Source organism: Oryx dammah, unplaced genomic scaffold, assembly GCF_014754425.2.
Source record: "Oryx dammah isolate SB20612 unplaced genomic scaffold, SCBI_Odam_1.1 HiC_scaffold_11, whole genome shotgun sequence".
NCBI classification, from domain to species: domain Eukaryota; kingdom Metazoa; phylum Chordata; class Mammalia; order Artiodactyla; family Bovidae; genus Oryx; species Oryx dammah.
The window spans coordinates 19,481,384-19,501,830 of NW_024070195.1; the positions used below are offsets into that span (position 1 = coordinate 19,481,384).

General features: G+C 39.3%; 1 long non-coding RNA gene across 1 annotated transcript; it reads left to right on the forward strand.

Annotated features, from left to right (window-relative positions):
* Positions 1 to 13: 13 nt before the first annotated feature.
* LOC120870322 lies at positions 14 to 20,183 on the forward strand. Its single transcript, XR_005722767.1, has 3 exons — positions 14 to 266; positions 4,242 to 4,348; positions 20,070 to 20,183. It is a non-coding gene; the product is annotated as an uncharacterized LOC120870322 (long non-coding RNA).
* The last annotated feature ends 264 nt before the right edge of the window (positions 20,184 to 20,447 follow it).

The window sequence follows — 20,447 nt, forward strand, 5'->3', positions numbered from 1 at the left end:
GGACATCTGGGAACCCGCCCCGCACCCTCCGCTCAGGCGGAAGGTCTCCGGGGCCTCCCGCGCGCACGGGGCGCTCCCTGCCCCCACGCTCTCTCCACCAGGACTCTCGGGGCAGCTCCCTCGCGGGGCTTCTTTTCCCTCGAGGGGAAGCAGGAACTTAGCTCTGGGCATGGCTGGTCTTCAGAAAGAATTTTATCCTAATGGTGGTACCTGTGCAGCTTCCAGACTCGCTAGAGCCACGGTCAGAAAACTGGTAGCCTCCAAAGGTACATGTTGGGGTATGTCGAGGGGAAAGTTAATAAGGATGAGGAGGGTTTGAATAGTGCAATTTAGAAACCTGACCTAATGAATGTATATACCTACCTATGGCCAGTGAGCACATGGAAAAGTGCCCAGCATCATTCGTTATCAGAGAAATGTGAATTAAAACCCCAAACGAGTAGGAGATGAAAGTATCAAGAATGATTCATGTAATTCCACTTCTGGTCAGGATGGAATAGTAGGAACCGGGTTTACCCTCTTGTTTGAAACAATCAAAAAATAGAAAATAATATATATATGTACACATATATACAGATGTATATCCTCTATAGCATACATAACGTGATATTTTAAGATATATATAATATTGTATGCAATGTCTATTCATATATAATGCCACTATATCATGTATAACATATACAAGATGCTACATATTATTTATGATATATAATACATGTTTTATATATTGACTCTATATGATATGTATAACATGTATCATTTATAACACACCACTCAACAACTAAAGAATACACATTATTTTCCTGCACATTTGTAACAGTTACCTAGATGATTATACAAAGGTTGAATCTCAGCTAATTTCAAAGGGATAATGTTACACAGAGAAATAATATTGCTATGTTATAATGCAACCTAGCTCAGAATGAAAGCCAAAACATTTACTTTTTGAAATTAAGAAACAAATATGTGTGTGCTATATTGAAGTGAAGTGAAAAGTGAAAATGTTTGTCACTCAGTCATGTCCGGGTCTTTGCCACCCCATGGCCTGTAGCCTGCCAGGCTCCTCCGTCCGTGGAATTCTCCAGTCAAGAATACTAGAGTGGGTTGCCATTTCCTTCTCCAGAGGATTTTCCTGACCCATGGATGAAACCCAGGTTTTCTGCATTGTGGGCAGATTCTTTACCATCTGAGCCATAAGGGAAGCCCCCTGGTACTATGCTGGTCAAAAGTAAATCACAATAGATGAGAAAATATTTAGAAGTAGGTTCTAATGAAAATGTACACAACAAACCTGCAGGATTCATTGAAGCAAAATTTAAAGGTAAATGTTGACAGTGGAAAAGAAGAAAGTCTGAAATATAATGAGCTAAATACAAATTCCAGAAAGTTAGAAAAAGAACTGCAAAATAAACAGGAAAAAAAGAGAAAATAAAGAGCAGAAATTTAATAAGATAGAAAATTAACATACAATTGAGATAACCTATTTAAAACAATCTATTCAGAAATTAATTCTTTGAAAAGATAAAAATTTCAAAATATCTAGTAATATTATTGGTCAAGAAAAAAAAGGAAAGAAGACATAAGTCACCATTACAGGTAAGAAAGAGGATATACTATAGATACTGCAGACATTAAAAAGATAGCATAATATACAAATCTTTCGGGCTCCTCTGATGGCTCAATATTAAAGAATCTGCTGCCAGTGCAGGAGACATGGTTTCAATCCCTGGTCCAGGAAGAGCCCACATGCCATGGAGCAACTAAGCCCGTGTGCCATAATTATTGAGCCTGCACTCCAGAGGCCAGGAACCGCAACTATCAAGTCCACACACTTCAGTTACTGAAGGCTGCAGGCCCTAGAGCTTGTGCTCTGCAACAAGGGAAGCCACCTCAATGAGGAGACTGCACACCACAACTAGAGAGTAGCTCCCACTTGCCACAAGGAAAGAAAAGCCTGCACAGCAACAAAGACCCAGCACAGCAAAAAATAAAGTAGATAAAACTATTAAAATCTTTGTACCAATAAATATAAATGTATAGATTCAATGGGTAAAGTCTTAGAATGATATTACATCTAGTATATTCCATCAAAACTTAATTATGAACACTAAAATAGCAAGGGTAGGAAGACTCAGTTCTTAAGGTATCAGTTCTCCTGACTGATCTGTTGACGCAATAGATTCAATGCATTTCCAACGATAATCTCACTAAGGTTTTGTGTAGGAATTGACAAGTTTATACTAAGATGTATATGGAAATACCAACAACCTAAATAGCCAAAGCAATCTTGAAAAAGAATAAAGTTGGAGGACTTACACCATTTGACTTCAAAGCTTTTAATAAAGCTCCAGAATCAAGACTGGTGCTAGTAAAGGATTGAAAGATTAGGTTGATGGAACACAATGGAAGCCATTTGTTATTTTTCAACAAATGGTACTGAAGGAGCTGAGTGCTCATGCATGCTCAGTCGGTTCAGTCATGTCCACCTCTTTGTGACCCTATGGACAGAAGCCCTCCATGCTCCTCTGTCCATGGGATTCTTCAGGCAAGAATACTGGAGTGGCTTTCCATGCCCTCCTCCAGGGGATCTTCCTGACCTAGGGATTGAGCTCATGTCTCTTAACGTCTCATGCATTGGGTTCTTTTACCACTAGCCCCAACTGGGAAGCCCAGAGTGCTCATATAAGGGGAAAAATTAACCTTTATCCCTACCTCACATCATACACAAAAACTAATTTGAGATGAAACATAGTCCTAATCTTAATAAACTATGAAAGCACAGAAAATAACTTTAGGACTTGGAAGTACACAAAGATTTTTTAGAAATGGCACAGAAAGCATAACCATATGAACAAGAAATTAACAAATTAGACTTTATCAAAAATTTTAAACTTCCGCTTAATGAGATATAGCAAATTCTGTAGCTGTGAGAGAATATTTGCAAAACACATATCTGATGAAAAACTCATGTCCATGATATACAACTCAAGAATTCCTACAACTCAAGAATAAAAAGATAAGGAACCCAATTAAAAAAAAAACAGGCAAAAGATTTGAATGAACATTTCATCAGAAAAGATAAATCAAGGGCCAATGAGTACATGAAACAGTGCCCGACATCACAAGTCTTCAGAGAAAGGCAAATTAAAACCAAAAATGAGTAAGAAGCAAAAGCGTCAAGAATGTCTCATATATTTCCACTTCTGGAAGATGAAGTAATAGGACCCAGATTTACCCTCTTGTTTGAAATAATCAAAAGTAAAGGATAAAATATATGAAAGAACAATCAGATAACAAAGAATGATGATCTCCAAGAAAGAGTAAACAGACAAGGTAAGTCAAATGACTTCTCCAGCATATTGTTCAGAGAGTTTCCTGGTCAGAAGGAAAGGGACACCTTTTCAAAAGTCTCCCAGTGTTGGGGAAACAGCTGTGGGTCTGGCGAGTTTGGGGCAGCATCCCAAACGTTGGCACTTAGAAGGTTTCCAAAAATGTCTGTGGAATTGAACTGCTAACTCTCAGTAATACATTTCAACAGGTCAGAGTCAACTGTGTACCAAGCTCTTGGAGCCATTAATGTCCCCTGACCCCCTCCCCCAACTGCCCCACCCCATAGACAAAGTGTTACTTAGGAAAAGTTTAAGTGGGAACGTCTCTGTAGTCTTCAAATGCTCACCACCATTTCCAACACTGCCCACCCCAGCCCCAACAATGCTCCCCAACCCCCATCCCCACCAGTTTCAGTGTGCTCCTCCAGCCTACCATCCCCAAGCCCTGAGGTTTTTTCTTACCACTGTGTGTGTCAGTCGCTCAGTCGTGTCTGACTCTGTGCGACCCCATGGACTGTAGCCCACCAGGCTTCTCTGTCCAGTGGGATTTTCCAGGCAAGAATACTGGAGTGGGTTGCCATTCCCTTCTCCGGGGGATCTTCCCAACCAAAGGATCAAACCTGAGTCTCCCACATTGCAGGCAGATTGTTTACCATCTCAGTCATCAGGGAAGCCCAGTATGTGATAAGCTATGAATAACGTGCTTTTACCCCTGGAGCTCTCTCCAACATCCTTCCTCTCTTGGTATAAAGTATTTTGTCGGTAATTGAAATTTCCTGAAGACACATCTTAACCCAAAAAGAGATGCAGTGGTAGAAATTTCTACCATTCACAGACACAGAGGGGAAGAGTTTGAAGCAAGGTGATCCTGATCATGCTCCTTAAATCTCACCTTCTTTTTCCTCTATGTAGGGCCCACCCCTGAGAACACTCTTAAATTGAATATTCAGAGCATCTCAGAGAGTATTTCACCAAGGTAAAATGCCCAATGTGTTTGGGAAAGGAATGATAGGAAGCAGGTAAGAATATAGAGATTTCATTCAGCAAATATTGATTGGTTCCTACATACTGGGTACTGTTCTAGGTTTGGGGGATAAAGCAATGAACAAATGCTTTTGTTCCCTTTACATTCAATTCAGTTCAGTTCAGTCTCTCAGTTGTGTCTGACTCTTTGCAACCCCATGAATTGCAGCACGCCAGGCCTCCCTGTCCATCACCATCTCCCGGAGTTCACTCAGATTCACGTCCATCCAGTCAGTGATGCCATCCAGCCATCTCATCCTCTGTCATCCCCTTCTCGTGCCCCCAATCCCTCCCAGCATCAAAGTCTTTTCCAGTGAATCAACTCTTCCCATGAGGTGGCCAAAGTACTGGAGTTTCAGCTTTAGCATCATTCCTTCCAAAGAAATCCCAGGGATGATCTCCTTCAGAATGGACTGGTTGGATCTCCTTGCAGTCCAAGGGACTCTCAAGAGTCTTCTCCAACACCACAGTTAAAACGCATCAATTCTTCGATGCTCAGCCTTCTTCACAGTCCAACTCTCATGTCCATACATGACTACTGGAAAAACCATAGCCTTGACTAGATGGACATCAGTTGGCAAAGTAATGTCTCTGCTTTTGAATATGCTATCTAGGTTGGTCATAACTTTTCTTCCAAGGAGTAAGCATCTTTTAATTTCATGGCTGCAGTCACCATCTGCAGTGATTTTGGAGCCCCAAAAAAGAGTCAGCCACTGTTTCCACTGTTTCTCCATCTATTTCCCATGGAGTGATGCACTGGATGCCATGATCTTCATTTTCTGAATTTTGAGCTTTAAGCCAACTTTTTCACTCTCCTCTTTCACTTTCATCAAGAGGCTTTTTAGTTCCTCTTCAGTTTCTGCCATAAGGGTGGTGTCATCTGCATATCTGAGGTGACTGATATTTCTCCCGGCACTCTTGATTCTAGCTTGTGTTTCTTCCAGTCCAGCATTTCTCATGATGTACCCTGCATAGAAGTTAAATAAGCAGGGTGACAATATACAGCATTGATGTACTCCTTTTCCTATTTGGAACCAGTCTGTTGTTCCATGTCCAGTTCTAACTGTTGCTTCCTGGCCTGCATATAGGTTTCTCAAGAGGCAGGTTAGATGGTTTGGTATTCCCATCTCTTTCAGAATTTTCCACAGTTTATTGTGATCCACATAAAGGCTTTGGCATAGTCAATAAAGCAGAAATAGATGTTTTTCTGGAACTCTCTTGCTTTTTCGATGATCCAGCAGATGTTGGCAATTTGATCTCTGGTTCCTCTGCCTTTTCTAAAACCAGCTTGAATATCTGGAAGTTCACAGTTCATGTATTGCTGAAGCCTAGCTTGGAGAATTTTGAGCATTACTTTACTAGCATGTGAGATGAGTGCAATTGTGCGGTAGTTTGAGCATTCTTTGGTATTGCCTTTCTTTGGAATTGGAATGAAGACTGACCTTTTCCAGTTCTGTGGCCACTGCTGAGTTTTCCACATTTGCTGGTATATTGAGTGCAGCACTTTCACAGCATCATCTTTCAGGATTTGAAATAGCTCAACTGGAATTCCATCACCTCCACTAGCTTTGTTCGTAGTGATGCTTTCTAAGGTCCACTTGACTTCACATTCCAAGATGTCTGGCTCTAGGTGAGTGATCACACCATCGTGATTATCCAGGTTGTGAAGTTCCTTTTTGTACAGTTCTTCTGTGTATTCTTGCCATCTCTTCTTAAGATCTTCTGCTTCTGTTAGGTCCATACTATTTCTGTCCTTTATCAAGCCCATCTTTGCATGAAATGTTCCCTTGGTATCTCTAATTTTCTTGAAGAGATCTCTAGTCTTTCCCATTCTGTTGTTTTCCTCTATTTCTTTGCATTGATCGCTGAAGAAGGCTTTCTTATCTCTTCTTGCTATTCTTTGGAACTCTGTATTCATGGCCCTCAAAATTTCCCCACCATGGAAATAATTTACCCTGGAACTTTGAGTTTATGCTGTCAACAAGATCCCCAGATTATTTTGATTATCAGCAAGTTGAGATGGTCCTTATTAATTAAAAGAAAACAACCTGTACTATCCCCTGCAACCTGTACTATCCCCTGCTGTTGACTTTTAGAAAACAGTTTTGTTAACTATCTAGGTGCTACTCTTTCTTCACATGTTATATATGCATCCAGGACCTGTCTGAGGCAAATGTGAAGTGGATGATGTTGGCCTTTAGTGTCCTTCCAATTTCCCCCCAAACACTCAGAGGTCTCCTGATACGCCCATGACTTGTATAATCAGGTGCCACCTGCAAATTCCCAGTATTTATTAATCCTCTCATGACCTGATCCTCAATTATATTTGAGACTATAACATGTATCGAGCACTTTTGATAAACCAATGTGTTCTTCAGTTCAGTTCAGTCACTCAGTCATGTCTGACTCTTTGCGACCCCATGAATCACAGCACGCCAGGCCTCCCTGTCCATCACCAACTCCCGGAGTTCACTCAGACTCACGTCCATCGAGTCCGTGATGCCATCCAGCCATCTCATCCTCTGTCATCCCCTTCTCCTCCTGCCCCCAATCCCTCCCAGCATCAGAGTCTTTTCCAATGAGTCAACTCTTCGCATGAGGTGGCCAAAGTACTGGAGTTTCAGCTTCAGCGTCACTCCCTCCAAAGAAATCTCAGGGCTGATCTCCTTCAGAATAGACTGGTTGGATCTCCTTGCAGTCCAAGGGACTCTCAAGAGTCTTCTCCAACACCACAGTTCAAAAGTATCAATTCTTCGGCGCTCAGCCTTCTTCACAGTCCAACTCTCACATCCACATATGACCACTGGAAAAATCATAGCCTTGACTATATGGACCTTTGTTAGCAAAGTAATGTCTCTGCTTTTAAATATGCTATCTAGGTTGGTCATAATTTTCTTGATTTACAATTATTTTACCATGTAATCATAAGAACTACTCTATACAGTAGGTGTGATTATCTTTGTTTTGTAGATGAAGAAAGTGAGACCCAGGGATAGCATCTGTTTCCACTTTATTCACTGAAGGACCTTCACTTCTTTTTTTTAATTTTTTAAATTTATTAATTTTTAATTGAAGGATAATTGCTTTACAGTATTGTGTTGGTTGCTGCCAAACAGCAACATGAATCAGCCATAGATGTACCTATGTCCCAGACCTTCACCGCTTTAAGCCTCAGTTTCCACATCTGTGGGCTTCTCTGATAGCTCAGTTGGTAAAGAAGCCACCTGCAATATAGGAGACCCCAGTTCGATTCCTGGGTCAGGAAGATCCACTGGAGAAGGGAAAGGCTACCCACTGCAGTATTCCTGGGCTTCCTTTGTGGCTCAGCTGGTAAAGAATCTGCCTGCAATGAGGGAGACCTGGGTTCAATCCCTGAGTTGCGAAGATCCCCGGGAGAAGGGAAAGGCTACCTACTCCAGTATTCTGGCCTGGAGAATTCTGTACAGTCCACGGGATTGCAAAGAGTTGGACAAGACTGAGTGACATTCACTTTTCCACATCTGTAGCAGTGAAATACTCTACCATGCCTGCTTCACATAGGTTGTGGAGTTACTGAGCTTATGGATACAAAGCTTCTGCTATTGCATTTGCCACAGAGCAGCGTTTTAATATATGATCATCAGTAGCAGTCCCATAGCTACTACATACCCTGCTTTGTTTTTCTTCAAAACTTGTATCAGCATTTGATGTTATATATTTGTATATTATTATCTCTCTATCCCACTAGATCACAAACTCCTTAAGAGAAGGAATTTTGCTTTGTTCACCTCTCTTCACGGGACTTATAATAACACATGGCTCCTAGGAAGCACCACAAATATTTATTGAAAGAATGGTTGTTATGGCCATAATTACCTCTGTCACACCTCACTGCACACACAGTAGCTGCCCTTTAAATGCTTGCTATGGGGTTTGGGGCAAACAGAAACAAAAGCATTTACCATCATACTATACTGCCTCCCACCACGGGTAAATTGAATGAATAAATGACCTCCTGACTGAGATAACATATTTGAAGACACAGATCACAAAATCAAAGGGAGGCTCTTATATAAATTTGTCACAAATTATATTGTGTGCTTTCTACCCTGGCTTCTATGAACAAAAGTTGAATGCTACAGGCATGCAAGAAAGAGTAAGTAACATAAGCACCATAAGCACATCCCCCCCCCCCTTAATTTGTTATATGGTGTCCCCAATCCCTGTTAGATCTGGCCATTTGGACAAGTAAATTATAGAGCCTCCGAGTGGGTGGAGAGTCTCTGGCTCTAATCCTCAGTTTGGTTTCCCTTGGCCCTACACTCATTTTCCAAAGTCAATTTGTGCCTCATTAATATGATCTATTTGATTTTATATATGACTCAGAACTATATCACCACAAGGCTCCAAAAAATGCCTCAGAATTTTACATGTCGAAACATATGATACTCTTTCATTTCAGTGACTGTTAAAAAAATGTTTTTGCTACTTTAAGGAACTGGGTATTTGTGATCATCTGAGCTAAGTTAATAGACACAAAAAGAAATTTTTTTGTTAAACTTTATATAATATAAAAGCACATACATATTTATTGTTAAAAGAAAAGACTATAAGAGTATTTAAGAAGAAATCAAATCTCCTCTGCTCCATCCTTGTCATTCTATCCCTAGAGGCAACCACCAATAACCATTTGGTACTTATCTTTCTAAACATTGTGAAAAACAGACTTGCCTTGATCTACTGTCTTCCTTTGTGAGATATGACACTAAAGAGGCACTTAAAAATTATAACCATTCATTTTAAAAATGTCCTACCACTGAGAATCTCAAATACACACAATAGTAGACAAAATAATATGACCTCTCATGTACCCATTACCTAGCACAACAACCATCAACCCACAGCCAACCCATGGTCCCAGCCAAACTCCTGTTCATTTCTCTCTATCCAGGATTTTTTTAAAAAATAAATCCCTTATATCCATGTATTTATATATAAATCACTAAAAGCAATGACCCTTTTTAAACAAAACTGTATGCTGATATTACCTCTGAAATATTCCTCAATAGTATTAAATAGTCAGTGTTCAAATTTCCAATTGTTTCATAACTGTCATAAATGGAGTTTTTTTTTAAGCTTTAAAAAATTTCAGGATCTAAACAAGCTTCCCATATTATGATTGGCTGATATATCTTTTAAGTCTCTTTTCGTTAGTAGACTCCCTTCAATTTCCTATGCCCTCAAATTTTGTTTTTAGAAGAAACTATGATTTTTGATCCTCAGAGTTTTACCCATCTGAATCTGGCAGATTGCATCCCCATGGAATAATTTAACATGTCCCTCTGCCTTCTTATGTATTTCCTTTAGTTGACTCTAGAGGCTTGATTGAAGAAGGCAATGGCACCCCACTCCTATACTCTTGCCTGGAAAATCCCATGGGCGGAGGAGCCTGCTAGGCTGCAGTCCATGAGGGCACTAAGAGTTGGACACGACTGAGCGACTTCACTTTGACTTTTCACTTTCATGCACTGGAGAAGGAAATGGCAACCCACTCCAGTATTCTTGCCTGGAGAATCCCAGGGACGGGGGAGCCTGGTGAGCTGCCGTCTGTGGGGTTACACAGAGTCGGACACGACTGAAGCGACTTAGCAGCAGCAGCAGCAGCAGCAGAGGCTTGATTAGATTCAAGTTCAATGTTTCTCTTGAGTGTTGCATAAGGTAAAGCTTTGTTTCTTCTATCAGGATGCTCATGATGTCAGACTTGCTTTTTTTCATTGTTTATTGAAGGAATTTAATATACTAATGTGCACTATGAATCATCAAGAAAGGAAGGATACTGTGTTCCACATTCCCCAAACTTATTTAAGATGAAAATAATTTTTGGCATCACAGCTAATAGAGACAGAATTTAACACAACACACTTTGAGAAATGTTGCCCTATATTAACTGATGAAAGCTTTTCCCTCCGGAGAAGTTAGACTCTGTTTTTTTGTAATGTCTCTTTGATGAACCTTTGATGTTCAGTTTGGAGAAGGAAAAGGCAAACTACTCCAGTATTCTTGCCTGGGAAATCGCATGGACAGAGGAGCCTGGAAGGTTACAGTCCATGGGGTCACAAGAGTCGGATACAACTTAGCGACAAAACCACCACCACTGTGATTCATTATTTTATTAGGATGTGCAAGATGGAAACCTGTCATTCCTTTTTTAAAATAAGTTAACTATAATCCTTTTGTAAGATGTTTCCCTTTATTGACTAGTTACCTAACTGTACAGTTTATAAAGGAAAGGGAGGATAAATGCTTGATTTTTTCCCCAATCCTCCAATTTCCTTTTAGTACCATTTGAATTCATTGAGTTAACATATTTGATGAATTTAAATCCACAGCGTTAATGCTCAAATCAGTTCATTTTGGCCAGTGGGGCTCTCTTCAGATTGACTTCTGTGAGTCATTTTGAGATGATCCCAATGGTATTTAACAGCTCCTTACCTCTTGTATGAGAAGATATTCCACATTTATATGGTAGATTTCCTGCTCCAGATTTCAAACCAGCTATTTCTCCTAAAAGCTTTGGCTTCTTTTGTTGGAAATAAGTGTCTGGAAACCACAATGCAGGTGCTAGAGCTATGACCACTTTTAAAAGATGTCAATTTGCTCACATGTTTTGGATGTTGCAAAGAACTTTCTGCAAGCTGTATATAGTCCTAAAAACACTTGCTTGTTTAAGAATGAATTATCTGATAGAAAGAAAAAAGAATGTTTTAATTAAATAAAAAAGGAAGAAAAAATGAATTATCTGAATCTCCTGCTTCTTTTTTTAAGATATAGCTCTTTTATTTTATTTTTAACTTTTTATTTTATGTTGGAATATAGCAGATTTACAATGTTGTGATAGTTTCAGGTGTACAGCAAAGTGAATCAGTTATGCATATACATGTATCTATTCCTTTTCAAATTCTTTTCCTATTTAGGTTGTTCCATAATATTGAACAGCATTCCTTGTGCTGTACAGTAGATCCTTGTTGGTTATCCACTTTGTTTATTTTTGAAATAATTTTATTTGTTTATTTAATTTTTACGATGCTGGGTCTTTTGCTCCTTGGGCTTTTCTATAGTTGGAGGCAGTGGGGCCTACTCTCTACTTGTGGTGCACGGGCTCCTCATTGCGATGGCTTTTCTTGTTGTGGAGCATGGACTCTAGAGCACAGGCTCAATAGTTGAGGCACACGGGTTTAGTTGCTCCGCGGCACGTGGGATTTTTCCGGACCAGGGATCAAACCCATGTCTACTGCAATGCAGGCAGGTTCTTTACCACTGAGTCACCAGGGAAGCCCTATCCATTTTAAATATAGCAGTATGTACATGTTGATCACAAACTCCCTAACTATCCCTTCCCCCATTGCTTCTTATAATTGCTTAATGTATCTGTGTCCTTTCTGAAGCTAACAGTTTTAGAACCATAACCGGTCTCAGACCCAGTTTGTAGCATCCTAGTCATTCAGAATATATACATTGGATGAGAAAAATCAGGCTTTAAGTGCCAAAAGAAACTACCAAAAATGAGTTTCAGAAATCTGAGGAGAAATAGATGCATTATTAGGTAACTCAGTAGTCTCTGAGGTCATGATTTTAATAGGTTAATAGGTTTTAATAGGTTTAATTTTCTTGGATGTTTGAGTTCATGTCAGTTCAGTCACTCTGTCGTGTCTGACTCTTTGCAACTCCATGGACTGCAGCACACAAGGCTTCCCTGTCCATCACCAACTCCCAGAGCTTACTCAAATTCATGTCCATTGAGTCAGTGATGCCATCCAACCATCTCATCCTCTGTCATCCCCTTCTCCTCCTGCCTTCAGTCTTTCCCAACATCAGGGTCTTTTCCAGTGAGTCAGTTCTTCGCATCAGGTGGCCCAAGTATTGGAGCTTCAGCTTCAGCATCAGTCCTTCCAATGAATATTCAGGACTGATTTCCTTTGAGATTGACTGGTTGGATCTCCCTGCAGTCCAGGGGACTCTCAAGAATCTTCTCTAACACCACAACTCAAAAGCATCAGCTCTCAGCTTTGTTTATAGTCCCAACTCTCATATCCATACATGACTACTGGAAAAACCATAGCTTTGACTAGACAGAACTTTGTCAGTAATGTCTCTGCTTTTTTTTTAATTAATTAATTTTTTATTGAAGGATAATTGCTTTATAGAATTTTGCTGTTTTCTGTCAAACCTCAACATGAATCAGCCATAGGTATACATATATCCCCTCCCTTTTGAAACTCCTTCCCGTCTCCCTCCCCATACCACCCCTCTAGGTTAATACTGTTTGAGTTTCCTGAGCCATACAGCAAATTCTGTTAGCTATCTATTTTACATATGGTAATATGAGTTTCCATGTTACTCTCTACATACATCTCACCCTCTCCTTCCCTCTCCCCATGTCCATAAGTCTCTTCCCTATATCTGTTTCTCCATTGTTGCCCTGTAAATAAATTCTTCAGTACCATTTTTCTAGATTTCATATATATGCATTAGAATACAGTACTTATCTTTCTCTTTCTGACTCAAATACATTCCTTTCTATGACTATTACTCAGCCAAAAAAATGTCTCTGCTTTTTAATATACTGTCTAGGTTTGCCATAGTATGTTTGTTTTAAAAGCAACTACTTGACAGGCCTAGCCTCTATTTTTAAAGGAGCCCTTCTGCGAAAAGATACAAGTCTTAATTTCCTACTTCAGATCATCTTCACCTGAACATTTCAACATAAAATAATTGTCTAATAGAGACAAACAAGGGTGAGGCAGGTCTGAGAGCTTGGCAGGGGTAGGGCAGGGATGGAATGACTGGCTGATTGAGAGCTATGAAGCCTTTGGTTGGTGGGTGGGGAAACACATGCAACGGATGTGCCTGTGAAGTTGCAGATAGGCCCTGGGCGGTTTGGAGGGGTAGGATATGAAGTACAGGCCACAGTAAGAAGCTGGTTCAGTTAAGAGGTGGATCTGGCTGTTGCTGGGACAGGGAAGGGATGTAAAAAAATTAGGCTTTCTTCCTCTGTCTCCCCCTCCTTCCTCTTGTAACTTTCTGCTGAAGTTTGCTCCCTCAAGCCCCATCTTTCTCTGTTTCCTACAATAGCTTCTTTCTCCAAGAATATTTAAGCAACCATCATTTGGAATAAAAGAATGAAATTTTTTGCTTGCTAATGGGAAAACCCAACACTGGCTACCTCCACCAAATGAGCTATTGTGAAGAAATGGATAGCTCTGCAAATCAATAAGAAGCTAAGAGAACTTGCCTTGGAAACTGGCAGGACCCTAGGTAGCTCTGGGAGCCAAAAAAAACTAAAGGATCTGTTTCCTGGCAGGAATGCTCTTCCAGGATGTCTGGGATAAACCAGTTGTTAGAATCTCAAAAGAGAGTTTGCTCTGCCAAGGTCATGAAAGTGAGAGAGAGCCCACTGGAATTACTCTCCCATCAAGGCTACACATGATAGGGGAGAAGTGCTTGAAATTGGCTGTCCTGTTAGGAAGGGGGGAATGAATGCTAGTCAGTAAAAATAAATAAATAAATAAAGATGACTTTTTAAACTCAAAGATATTGACTTATTATCATTTCTTTGAAAAATGAATATGAAAAGTGTTAAAATTATATCCACACTATCATGCTGCAACTTTTTTTTTGTTTCTTTTTTTTTTTTAATTGGAGGATAATTGAGTTACAAGGTTGTGTTGATATCTGCCATGCAACAACTCGGATCAGTCATAACTATTACTTTTAATCTATGTGCCAAGAATTATGTCATTCATAGTCAATGTTTCTATTTTTTACAGCAAAGCTATAAGTTTGGCAAGATGTTCTGCCTGTAACTGATACTCAGAGAGGTTAAATGTGACATTACAGCTAGTAACTGTCAGAGATGAGATTTGGATCCTGATCTACTGACCAAGCAAATCATTGTTCCATGTTGTTTGACACTCCCACTAACCCACGCCTCCACCTGACCTGCCTCTTGAGATATCTGCATGCAGGTCAGGAAGCAACAGTCAGAACTAGACATGGAACTAAACTTAAAAGCTTTTGCACAACAAAGGAAACTATAAGCAAGGTGAAAAGACAGACTTCGGAATGGGAGAAAATAATAGCAAATGAAGCAACTGACAAACAACTAATCTCAAAAACATACAAGCAACTCCTGCAGCTCAATTCCAGAAAAATAAATAACCCAATCAAAAGTTGGGCCAAAGAACTAAATAGACATTTCTCCAAAGAAGACATACAGATGGCTAACAAACACATGAAAAGATACACAACATCACTCATTATCAGAGAAATGCAAATCAAAACCACAATGAGGTACCATTTCACGCCAGTCAGAATGGCTGCGATCCAAAAGTCTACAAGCAATAAATCCTGGAGAGGGTGTGGAGAAAAGGGAACCCTCTTACATTGTTGGTGGGAATGCAAACTAGTACAGCCACTATGGAGAACAGTGTGGAGAGTCCTTAAAAAACTGGAAATAGAACTGCCTTATGACCCAGCAATCCCACTGCTGGGCATACACACCGAGGAAACCAGAATTGAAAGAGACATGTGTACCCCAATGTTCATCACAGCCCTGTTTATAATAGCCAGGACATGGAAGCAACCTAGATGTCCATGAGCAGATGAATGGATAAGAAAGCTGTAGTACATATACACAATGGAGTATTACTCAGCCGTTAAAAAGAATATATTTGAATCAGTTCTAATGAGGTGGATGAAACTGGAGCCGATTATACAGAGTGAAGTAAGCTAGAAAGAAAAACACCAATATAGTATATAATGCATATATATGGAATTTAGAAAGATGGTAATGATAACCCTGTATGCGAGACAGCAAAAGAGACACAGATGTATAGAACAGTCTTTTGGACTCTGTGGGAGAGGGCGAGGGTGGGATGATTTGGGAGAATGGCATTGCAACATGTATACTATCAGGTAAGAAATGAATTGCCAGTCCAGGTTCAATGCATGAGGACAGGGTTCTTGGGGCTGGTGCACTGAGACGACCCAGAGGGTACGGGGAGGGAGGAGGGAGGGGGGTTCAGGATGGGGAACACGTGTATACTTGTGGCAGATTCATGTTGATGTATGGCAAAACCAATACAATATTGTAAAGTAATTAACCTCCAATTAAAATAAATAAATTTATATTTTAAAAAAAGAACTAGACATGGAACAACAGACTGGTTCCAAATCGAGGAAAGGAGTACATCAAGTCTGTATATTATCACCCTGCTTATTTAACTTATATGAAGAGTACATCATGAGAAATGCTGGGCTGGATGAAGCACAAGCTGGAATCAAGATTGCCAGGAGAAATATCAATAATGTCAGATAGCAGGTGACACCACCCTTATGGCAGAAAGTGAAGAAGAACTAAAGAGCCTCTTGATGAAAGTGAAAGAAGAATATGGCACGCTTGGGGCTGGTATGCGGGGATGACCCAGAGAGATGTTGTGGGGAGGGCGGGTGGGAGGGGGGTTCAGGTTTGGGGATGCATGTACACCCGTGGTGGATTCATGTCAATGTATGGCAAAACCAATACAGAATTGTAAAGTAAAATAATAAATAAATAAATTTTAAAAAAATCAAAAAAAAAGAAAGAAAGAAAGAAAGAAAGTGAAAGAAGAGAGTGATTGGCTTAAAACTCAACATTCAGAAAACTAAGATCATGCATGGCATCTGGTCCCATCACTTCATGGCAAATAGATGGGGAAACAGTGAGAAACTTTGTTATTTTGGGCTCCAAAATCACTGCAGATGGTGACTGCAGCCATGATTGCTCCTTGGAAGCAAAGACACTTGCTCCTTAGAAGAAAAGCTATGACCAACCTAGACAGCATATTAAAAAGTAGAGACATTGCCAACAAAGGTCCATCTAGTCAAAGCTATGGTTTTTCCAGTAGTCATGTATGGATATGAAAGTTGGACTATAAAGAAAGCTGAGCACCGAAGAATGGATGCTGTTGAACTGTGGTGTTGGAGAAGAATCTTGAGAGTCCCTTGGACAGCAAGGGGATCCAACCAGTCTATCCTAAAGAAAACCAGTCCTGAATATTCATTGGAAGGACTGATGCTAAAGCTGAAACTCCAATGCTTTGGCCACCTGATGTGAAGAGCTGACTCATTTGAAAAGACCCTTATGTTGGGAAGGATTGAAGGCGGGAGGAGAAAACGATGAGATGGTTGGATGGCCTTACCAACTCAATGGACATGAGTTTGAGTAAACTCCAGGAGTTGGTGATGGACAGGGAGGCCTGGCATGCTGCAGTCCATGGGGTCTCAAAGAGTTGGACACAACTGAGTGACTGAATTGACTGACTGCAACATTAATTTGGGCATGTTTATTTCTCATTCATTGTTATTACTGCAGATTCTTAGTTATTCAAATTTTGTGACCTCTGTCTTGAATTTTTAAAGGCAATGCTTTCTCTTTATTTAAAATAAATCTTTTAAAATTAAAAGCTTGTGTTCTGGTTTGCTTTAATTTCCTCCCATGAGTCAGTGACCTTAAGAATAAAAAGTTCCATACCCCTGGACTAAGGCCAGGGGAATAAAATTCCATTATTAGTACAAGTCAACTCTGATAAAGTGTCCTTTCCTCACCCTCACATCCTTTCACTACTTTTTTCTGCCCCCACAGACATAATTAGTCATCAAGGCCTAGTTGTTTTTTCAACTTCTTACAGAAAATTTCACAATATACAAAAGCAGAAAGAATGATACCATCAACTCCCTTGACCCAATTTACATAATTTACTCACACAACCTCACACATACACATTTATAGGCAATTATATTTAAAAAAATGTTTAATTGAAGAATAATTGCTTTACAGAATTTTGTGGTTTTCTGTGATACATCAGCAAGAATCAGCCTTAAGTACACCCTGTCCACTCCCTTTTGAATCTCCTTCCCATCCTCCTCCCCATCCCAACCTTCATCCTGTCACAAAGTCCCTGTTTGAGTTCCCTGAGTCATACAGCAAATTCCTGTTGGCTATCTATTTTATATATGGTATTGTAAATTTCCATGTTACTCTCTCCATACATCTTCCCTTCTCCCTCCTTCCCTCCCCCATGTCCATAGGTTTGTTCTCTATTTCTGTTTCTCCATTCCTGCCCTGAAAATAAATGTATTGGTACCGTATTTCTAGATTCCATATATATGCATTAGTATATGATATTTATCTTTCTCTTTCTGACTTACTTCACTCTGTATAATAGGCTCTAGGTTTGTCCACCTCATTAGAACTGACTCAGATGTGTTCCTTTTTATGGCTGAATAGTATTCCATTGTATATATGTACCACAACTTCTTTATCCATTCATCTGTTGATGGACATCTAGGTTGCTTCCATGTTCTAGATTGAGTGCTGCAATGAACATTGTGGTACATGTGTTTTTTTTCCATTTTGGTTTCCTCAGTGTATATGCCTAGGAGTGGCATTACTGGGTCATATGGTGGTTTTATTCCTAGCTTTTTAAGGAATCTCCATACTGTCTTCTGTAGCAGCGGTACCAATTTGCAATCCCACCAACAGTGTAAAAAGGTTCCCTTTTCTCCACACCCTTTTCAGGATTTATTGTTGGTAGACTTTTTGATGGTGGCCATTCTGACTAGTATGAGGTGGTATCTCATTGTAGTTTTGATTTGCATTTCTCTAATAATGAGTGGTTTTGAGCATCTTTTCATGTGCTTGTCAGCCATCTGTATGTCTTCTTTGGCGAAATGTCTGTTTAGGTCTTTTTCCCATTTTTTTGATTGGGCTGTTTGTTTTTCTTGTTTTGAGTTGTAGGAGCTGCTTGTATATTTTGGAAATTAATTCTTTGTCAGTTGTTTTCTTTGCTATTATTTTCTCCCATCCTGAAGATTGTCTTTTCACCTTGTTTGTAGTTTCCTTTGCTGTGCAAAAGCATTTAAGTTTAATTAGGTCCCACTTGTTTATTTTTGTTTTTATTCCTATTACTCTAGGAGGTGGGTCATAGAAGATCTTGCTTTGATTTATGTCATCAAGTTTGCTGCCTATGTTTTCCTCTAAGTTTTATAGTTTCTGGTCTACGTTTAGGTCCTTAATCCATTTTGAGTTTATTTTTGTGTGTGTTGTTATGAAGTGTTTTAATTTCATTCTTTTGCACATAGCTGTCCAGTTTTGCCAGCACCACTTATCAAAGAGACTATCTTTGCCCCATTGTATATTCTTGTATAGACAATTCTTTTCTGATTCTGAAGCTAACTCCAGACATCATGATTTTATCTTCGAGAATCTCAGTATGTATCTCTGAAACATGATTCTTTTCAACATAATTATAACATCATGACCAAATCTAATGCATTTGTTTAAAATTCCTTAATATCAAGTATCCAGTCAGTAGTCAAATTCCCCCAGTTGTCTCATATATATTCTGGGTCAAATCAGGATCCAAACCAGGCCCAATTTTTAAGGAGACATCAATCACTGTACAACCTTTTACAATCTCAATTTTGTTTGAACACAGCTTTTTCATTTCAGTTTTCTTTTAGAAATCAGATTCTGATTGGCTGGTAGTCTAAGCTTGCCTGACCTTGAAGTTGCCCTTGGAGGCAAGTTGCATGAGTCAAGCTCTCTCAGCCCACATCTCCAGGTTAAGTAAGTCTATCTCTCAATTTAGTTAAGAGAAAAAAGCCAGACTTTTCTTTATGTTTTTCTCCTTTTTCATGCTTTTATCATTTCTCCTAATGGAATAAAGAAAGCAGGAATTGTTCTCTAAAATGTAGCATTTTCTGGGACTTCGCTGGCAGTCCAATGGTAAAGACACCATGCTGAAAATGCAAGGTCACAGGTTTGATTCTTGATCGGAGAACTGGGATCCCACATCCTGTATGGTGCAGCGAAAAGACTTTTAAAAATTTAAAAATAAAATGTAGAATTTACTTATGGGAACTCTGTTTATAATAACTTCACTTTACACCTAATAAATGTTCATCAGACAGGGCTTGGTTATACAGGCTATGGCATGTCCAAACAATGGGAAGCCAACTCTCATTTTAAAATATGAGGTTGCCCTATATGGAATGACCAAGTGCCAAGATATATTAGTGAATGAACATGAAACAATATGGGTAATGTGATCCACTTTTTCCTTCAAATTGTGTGTGTCTATATACACATAAAAAAACTTAAAAGCATAAGCACTAGATCTTGCAGGGAAGATGTAAAATTATGGAGGAATTTCATTCTCTATTTTTTATATTTTTGTATCATTTAAATGCTTTTAACAGTAAGTGTGTATTAGCTTTATAATGTGAAAAAATACAAGTTGAAATATCATGTATATATCTTATGTACATATTATGAAAGTGAAAGTGCAAGTTGCTCAGTGGTGTCTGACTCTTTGCAAGCCCACAAACCCATCAGGCCCCTCTGTCCATGGAATTCTCTCAGCAAAAATACTGGAGTGGATTGCCATGCCTTTCCCCAGGGGATCCTCCCAACCCAGGGATCAAACCTGGATCTCCTACATTGCAGGCAGATTCTTTACTGTCTGAGCCACCTGGGAAGCCCATACATATTGTGAATATTTTCTATTCATAATGTATGAAATATGAATATTAGAAATATAATGCATTATTGTATATAAGATAATATATAAGTATAGTTCCTTCTTTCTGTAATCTTTCTTCAATATCAGGAATAATTTAGATTTTTCTCTACCATAGATACACTATTTTTTCAACTAGGAGAATATTTGAAGATACAACTCAGTAGTCTTCCTTTAATCACAGCAACAGTATTGAACTATGATTCTGTGCCAAATACTGAGGTAAGTTTTAGACACATTATCTCATTTAATCTCTGGAATAATTATTTGGTATAAATATTGTTATCTACATTTTACATGTAAAGATAATGAAACTTTAATTGGCAAAGTTACTTGCTCAAGTCATAGTTGGCATCCTTATCTCACGCTTTTCCATTCTAAGGTCTATAACTTCACCCCCTGGAGCACACTGGTCTTACGTTAGTAAGTGTAATAAATATAAAGACTATGGCAATTCTCCAAAATGCAAGGCCATCATCTTTTCAGGTTCCTCTTA